Source organism: Camellia sinensis, chromosome 4, assembly GCF_055761805.1.
Source record: "Camellia sinensis isolate YWXY chromosome 4, ASM5576180v1, whole genome shotgun sequence".
Lineage (NCBI taxonomy): Eukaryota > Viridiplantae > Streptophyta > Magnoliopsida > Ericales > Theaceae > Camellia > Camellia sinensis.
Window position 1 is genome coordinate 201,840,216 of NC_138964.1, and position 7,074 is coordinate 201,847,289.

Here is a 7,074-nt window from a genome sequence, read left to right on the forward strand (position 1 = left end):
AGAATGATGTCTAGTTCACCCAGGAATTTTCTTAACAATTATTGAGCTTGGTACGAATTTATACAAATTTATAATTAAATCTGCTACTGTAAGACAGATTTTAGTATATGTTTAAAAGCTTATTAAAAATTCCATATTAATCCAAATCTGGAAATTTCTAACTAAAATATGAAATTTGAGAAGTCTAATTTCATACTAATTTTGAGATTGTGGGTTTGATTTATAAATTTAAGTATGGAATTAATTTAAGAAAATGTGATAAATCTGTGTCATAAAATTTCTTAGAATTTTACAGAATTATTTATAACTTATTTTTGGGAATTTATTCCTGAAAAATGACCCAAACATATTTATTGAATATTCTGTACATTTCCACGAATTTTAGAACTGCATAAATAATTTATTTATAATTTTTATTACCTAAGGTATAACCTGAAAATTTCCTGACAGGTTTAAGATCATGACTTTAATTATTTATTCGGATAAAAATCAGTTATTGTGTTGGTCCAATTCATCAAATATAGTAAATTAGTAATCCATGTATGGGTGTATTGTGGTTTATTTAATATTGTGGTAGTCTAATCTTGCAAATTAAAGATCCATGCACGTGTGTGACTTTGGTTTATTTTCTCTGTATCTAAATTATTATTTCATACCATGGTTTAAATAAATTGTTTATTTAAATGTTGTACATTTATTTATTATTGTGTGACATGTGCAATATTTTATGTTGGGAATTTTAATGAGTTGATATAACATCAATTGTGATTAAAATTTGGAATTATTTGTGAGTAATATCAAAATTAACTGAAATGATTAACGGCATATACAAAGTTAACGATTGACGGTTAATACCAGTTGTTCAGAGTGAGTCTGGGTTTTAAAGAGTATACGAAATTAAGGGTTGACGGTTAATACCGGTTATTCAGGGTGAGTCCTGATTTTAAAGAGTGTATGAAATCAAGGGATTGACGGTTAATACCGGTTGTTCAGGGTGAGCCCTGGTTTTGAGAATTCTCACGTAAATTGTGTTGCGAAACTCTAAGATGGCACGGGACTTATTTGAACCCTTTTCGGTATTTGGTTTTGGAATAAGGGTGGATGTGCTGGTGGCACACAGGGAGGTTACGTACCCCTGGCAGACCGTTTCCTTGGGGCAGACCACGGATGCCACTACTTGGGTATATCACTCCGGACGTGGGCATCCCTGGTAGTTACGGTTGGTAACACTTGAATATTTGACCAAGGGAGGGTTTCAAATTAACCGTTGCCATGCTTAGTGGTTGGTAAGTTAAATCTCTTTGGTGAGATTTCGAGTGTCACCTAATTTATTAAAATTATTTTAATGGTTGTAATTTATGCTCACAATTATATTGTTACCTCATGTTTATAATCTCATTATTTTTCTCTTAAAAAGAATGGTAGGTTGGTTATGTTTTCTTACTGTGTTGCAAAACTCATGGCATATATTTTTGTTGCCCTGGCGTTTTATGCCAGGTCTTGACGAGAAAATAACTGAAGCTGAAATGGAGTCGACGCTAACGTAGAGCCCTGGCTGACCTGAAACCCCGAGTAGAGCCGAATAAATTATATTATTTTATATAATAGCTATTAAGGACTTTATAATTTCATTGATGTTGTATTTGGAAAATTTTAAGTTTTTATCTATTGTTATTTGGACGTTTGGTTATGTACGAGAGTTGGATTACCCTATTAAGATGTCAACTTTTTAGTTTATTAAGTCATTTTGTTTATTTAAATTCCCTTGATGTTCGAATAAAAATTTGGGGCGTCACACCCTGGGAAAAACCGGGCTTTGTTCCTTTCACCGTAATATCAATAGTAGAGGCCGGTCTCCGATTCCCTGTACAGCCTCTGATGTGTGAATTCCTTAGACAAACAAGACTTTGCCCGACCCAACTCTCTACGAACACTTATAGGATAATAAATGGTATCGCCGAGTTAAATCGTCGGCTCGGCCTCAACCTCGGATTGGCTGAGCTATTCCACCAATACTCGCTCGGCCAAAATGCTGACGGTTGGGTGTATTATTTAAGAGTAAGAAAAGGCCGAGAGAAAATAATAAAAAATACACCGGACAAAGATGTAAATGACGACGACTTCTTCTAGATTTCTGACAATTTTGAAGACTAGAAAGCCCAGATACCGGGTTACAACATTAACTCGAATAAAGGGACCGCTAGTAAGAATACCTCGGTTTAATTCTCTGGAATATGTACATAGGATATTTGGCGCCGTCTGTGAGAAAGAAAGGAAAATATATGGTCTATCCTTAAATATGGTTTTAAGGCGGTTAGCAGGTACAGAGCTGAAGACCGAGCTTATCCATCTCGGTGGGGTTGAATATTTTGTTAGCCAATAATCAATATCTCCACCATTAACTGGAATATGTACCTGAAAGTACATGTGGTCGGAAAAAAAAATAAAAAAATGTTTTGTTAGCCACTTATTTGTGTCATTTGTTTTGATTATTTGATGTGTTGTATATAGGATATTAATGTGTAGGATTTATCTCCAAATGAGAAAGTAAGTTCATTCATAAAATTTATAAATAAATAAATTGTGTGAGGATCTATTACTGTCATTTTTGTAAATAAAATTCATGTTTATAAATGATTTTTTAAATTGAAAGGTCTATATTATGTCACATTACTTTATATAAAAATTATGTTTAAATTTTTTATTTGTATAGTATAAACTCTTTTGGGCTAAGTTTAGCTTAGAGTGGGATGCCAAACTCTCCTTGGATGGGGAATTTTTTTTATACTCAAAAAATATTAAGTAATCCTAATTTTTAAGTACATTCTATTTAATTATTTAAAATTTTATTTTACTCATATTACACTCTATTATTTTTTTTAAATTACCCTCAAGGTAAACTTAAATAATAAATAACAAATTAATTAAAAAAAATAAAATTATTTTAAAAAATTTTTAATACAGGAAATAATTTTCAAATACAGAAAAAAACAAACAAACTTTTAAGCACATAGAAAAAACCAACTTTTACAGAAGCATTATAAAATTTTTCAATACAAAAAAAAAAAAAACATTTACATTATAAATTATTTACAAGAATGCTCGTGAAAAAAATAAAAACCAAACTTATAAATAAGAACAACTTCAATAATATGTTATTATTAATTTAATTACCGAGCTCTTTAATTTTTGTTAAAAAAAAGATATAGAAAATAATTGATAGTGCTCTACAAAAATTATGAAACCTCTTTATATGAATACTTACCTCCTTTTTAATAGGTTGTTTCAAAAAATTATTTTGATTATTACTCTCATTCATTATTTGATATTGTTTAAACTTTCTTTTAGGATTTAGGGTTTTAAAATAATAAAAAAAATTGATGTTGATGATGATGGTGAGTTTTGATGGGGTGGATTAGAGTTTTGGAAGGAGGATGAAGATGAAGAAGAAGAAATAACTTTGATCTCTTGGAAAAGAAAATACAAAGATTTGAATAGAAATAACTAATTAGGGTGTATCATAAGAAAAAAAATTATTTTAAGATTTAATATATATTATCCTTATTAGTAAATTTATATTAAAATATAATAAAATTTTAAATTAAGGCCCAGTTTGGCATGATTGAAAAAAGATAAAAAGTCAAAAAGTCACTATCCTATTTAAGTCACATCATCTTATTTAAGTCACATCACCTCTCTAACACATCACTTCAAACCCAATCCAAACACAACCCATATATCATAAAAAATCAAAAAATACACTTATTTAATCTTCCCACGTATTAAAATATATTTTAGTTTCAAATAGAATCTGCTGATGGGTTGAGATCTTTGATACAAATAATTTAACAGGATAGACCCAGCCCAAATTTACATCACATCAAGACTTTCAACTTTATTATTTGGGTTTGGAATCCATGTAATCATTTGATGGTTAATACGTCTGATTGGCCATGTTTAGCTTATTTAAATTGCTTATAATTTTTTTTATTTATAAATTTATGTTAAAATGTTTAGCATAATTTCTTTTCATATGAAAAAAAAACTTCAAATAATTTTTTTAATTAAATCTGATTATATGACAAAAACAATTACACCAAACAACCCTTTACCATTTAATATATTTAAATTTGATGTCTGCTTCATGTGTATAGACCTCACAAAATGCTATAATTATAGTGGTGGTTATAAGAATTTATCATAAATTATTATGAAAAATGCCAATGACCATTGTATAAAAAATAGGGCATTCACTATCAATTTTTATAGTTTGGGTTTTGCGTCACTGAGATTTCTAATTTTTTAATTGTGACATGTCTGATCATAAATTTTAAATCGTGTTTTAAATAAGAATAATTGAAAATATTATTATTCAATTTTAAGGGTAAAGTCATCAATTTGATAAAATATAAACTTATTTGACAAAAATAAATGTCAAAAAAGTATTTTTAAATTTTTAAAAATTATTTTTACCCACTAAAAATAAAATTATATAAAATTGATAAATTTTTTAGACATTTATTTATTTTACCAAATTAATTTTTATTATGTGTTTTAATGATAATCATGTAATGAGTTGTTATTTTTATTTTCATTAAATTAGTTTCTATTTTTTCAAAAGTCAAATATGACGACAACTTTAATATCATTATTAAACCAATCCATTAAATAAAAAAATTCAAAACTAAAAATATTTCATATATTAAATATATCAATTATACATTAAAAGCCTAACAACCACTCATTACATGTCATCATCCAAACACATAATAAAAATAAATTTTACATAATTTTATCTTACATGGGTAAAAATTATTTTTAAAAATTCAAAATTATTTTTTTGATTTTTTTTTGTCAAAATTAGTTTATATTTTATCAAATTGACAACTTTGCCATTGAAATTAAGCAATGGTATCTTCAATTGTCCTTATATAAAATAAGATTCAAAATTCATGATCAAATAGATTACAATTGAAAAGTCAAGAATCAAAGTGACATGAATCCTAAATTATAGGAATCGTAATTTGCTCTAAAAAATTTGAAAATAGGTAAAGAGTGTGGGTTTGGGCTTTGGAACAGAACAACATTTTATATTCCCATTACAATGGCCTATCCAAAATATGGGCCCAACTTAGGGCCACAGCCCACCACAAGAAGGGGGGGAGAGGGTCGTCATTTCATTCATGTTAGGGGTGAGCAGCGGATATACCGATCCGCCAAAACCGACCGAACCAAACCGATCCGCCGCATTTTGGACGGATGCGTGATGACGAGCGGACGGTTGCGGATTGATTTTCTCAAATCCGCCAATTTGGCGGACGGATGGCGGATTTGAGATTTTTTGGCCGCAACCGAACCGCCAAACCGCCAAATAGCGAGCACCTCTAGTAATTTATAAGACTTTGTATTTTTAATTTGTTTAAATATTATATTTGTGTTTTCAATTGAAAAAGAGTTTAAATATTCTGTTGAAAAAAAGTTTTCAACTTGAATATATTTTTTGAATTGAAAAAAATAAACGTATTATTCATATATATTTTTTAGTTTTTAAATGTAACTCTAAAAATAATGAATAGAAAATATGATATATGCTGGTTGGTTTTTGTTTTCAAAAACATATGTAGATGTAACAATACAGAGACATTCAATCTCTACTACTGCTCTGTTCATGGTTTTGGTGATTTGAATTGTTATTATATTTTAAGAATCACAGATTGTAATACTTTATGGGGATGAATCATACTGTGATTGTAATATGTGGATGAAGCATGCAGTGATCATGATATTCTAAAGTTTCAAACTTTTTTTCTTTGGATAAGGCATACAGTGATTGTAATATTTTTTTTAAGTCATTGACTGCAATACTTTCTTTTTCTTTTTTTTCTTTTTTCGTTTGAGGAAGTGCACAAGTTGAATTATGTTGAAAATTTATAAAATTTTAAACCGCCAAACCGATTCGCATCCATCCGCCAAACCGCCAATCCGCTCAATCCACATCCGCCGGATTGGCGGACGGATGCGGATTGATTTTTTTCAATCCGCCAATCTGGCGGACGGATGGCGGATTGGGGGTTCCGTGGCCGCAACCGACCCGCGCCCACCCCTAATTCATGTCAACAAATTAGGGTTAGGGTTTCGTTCGGAAGACTGCATATATATATATATATAGATCCTCTTGATAAGGGTCTGTCTTCGTGTCCTCTGTTATACCCTGTTTTTTAAGGCTCAGTATTTTTTGTTTTGTTTCATGAAAGATTGGATTGTGTTTTTCTGTTTAAGTTTGATTAATGTATTATGGGGGCGATGAAGACAGAAATCGTTTTTCGATCCTGATTTTCGATTAGACTATCGTTATCTGATGACCTATTTGTGCGTGTCTGAGCCTTTCTGTTTTATTTTTGTGTTTTTGCTTTTATTGTTTTTTTATTTGAATGTGGATCGAAGATGAGAAATTTAATTAGGTATGGGGTGTTGCGGTGATTATAAAGTAAATTCCTCGTACTGAATGCCAACTTTTGTTGTGGTTTCGTCTTCCATGTTTTCTGTTTTCAATGTTTTTTTTTTGTTTTGTTTTCGTTTGATTTGTGATTTCCCTTTTTTTGGGTATTTCACTGTCATTTTTTTTTTTCTTTCTTCCATCTAAATAAAAACTAAAACGAAATGTGATTTTTTCAGAGCATCTCTCTCGCCCTTTATCAAAAAAAAAAAATAATAATAATAATCTAATTTGATTTTCAGTTTAAATAAAAAACTTGACATGATAAGAATTATTTCAATTTCTTTATTAATTTTTTGTTAAAATATTTTTAAAAATTATTCTCATATATTAAAATTTTCTTTTCATCAAATTTAATAAAAATTTAAATTTAAATTTGATGAATTATTAATTTGATAAAAAAAAATATATCTTCTTTCATTTACAACAATGTTTGGTAGCTCGAATTTTTATGATCCAAATAGCTCGAATGTCTCAAAACTACGATTGTTTTGGAGTAAAACGACATCGTTTTGATATATTTTAATCATTCAGGTCATACAAATTCGAACTACCAAGTATTTTTTGTTCTTAGAGTT

General features: G+C 29.2%; 1 non-coding gene across 1 annotated transcript; it reads left to right on the forward strand.

Annotated features, from left to right (window-relative positions):
* Positions 1-6,298: 6,298 nt before the first annotated feature.
* Positions 6,299-6,386, forward strand: LOC114263279 (small nucleolar RNA snoR126). The gene has a single exon (XR_003629584.2). It is a non-coding gene; the product is annotated as a small nucleolar RNA snoR126 (small nucleolar RNA).
* Positions 6,387-7,074: the final 688 nt, after the last annotated feature.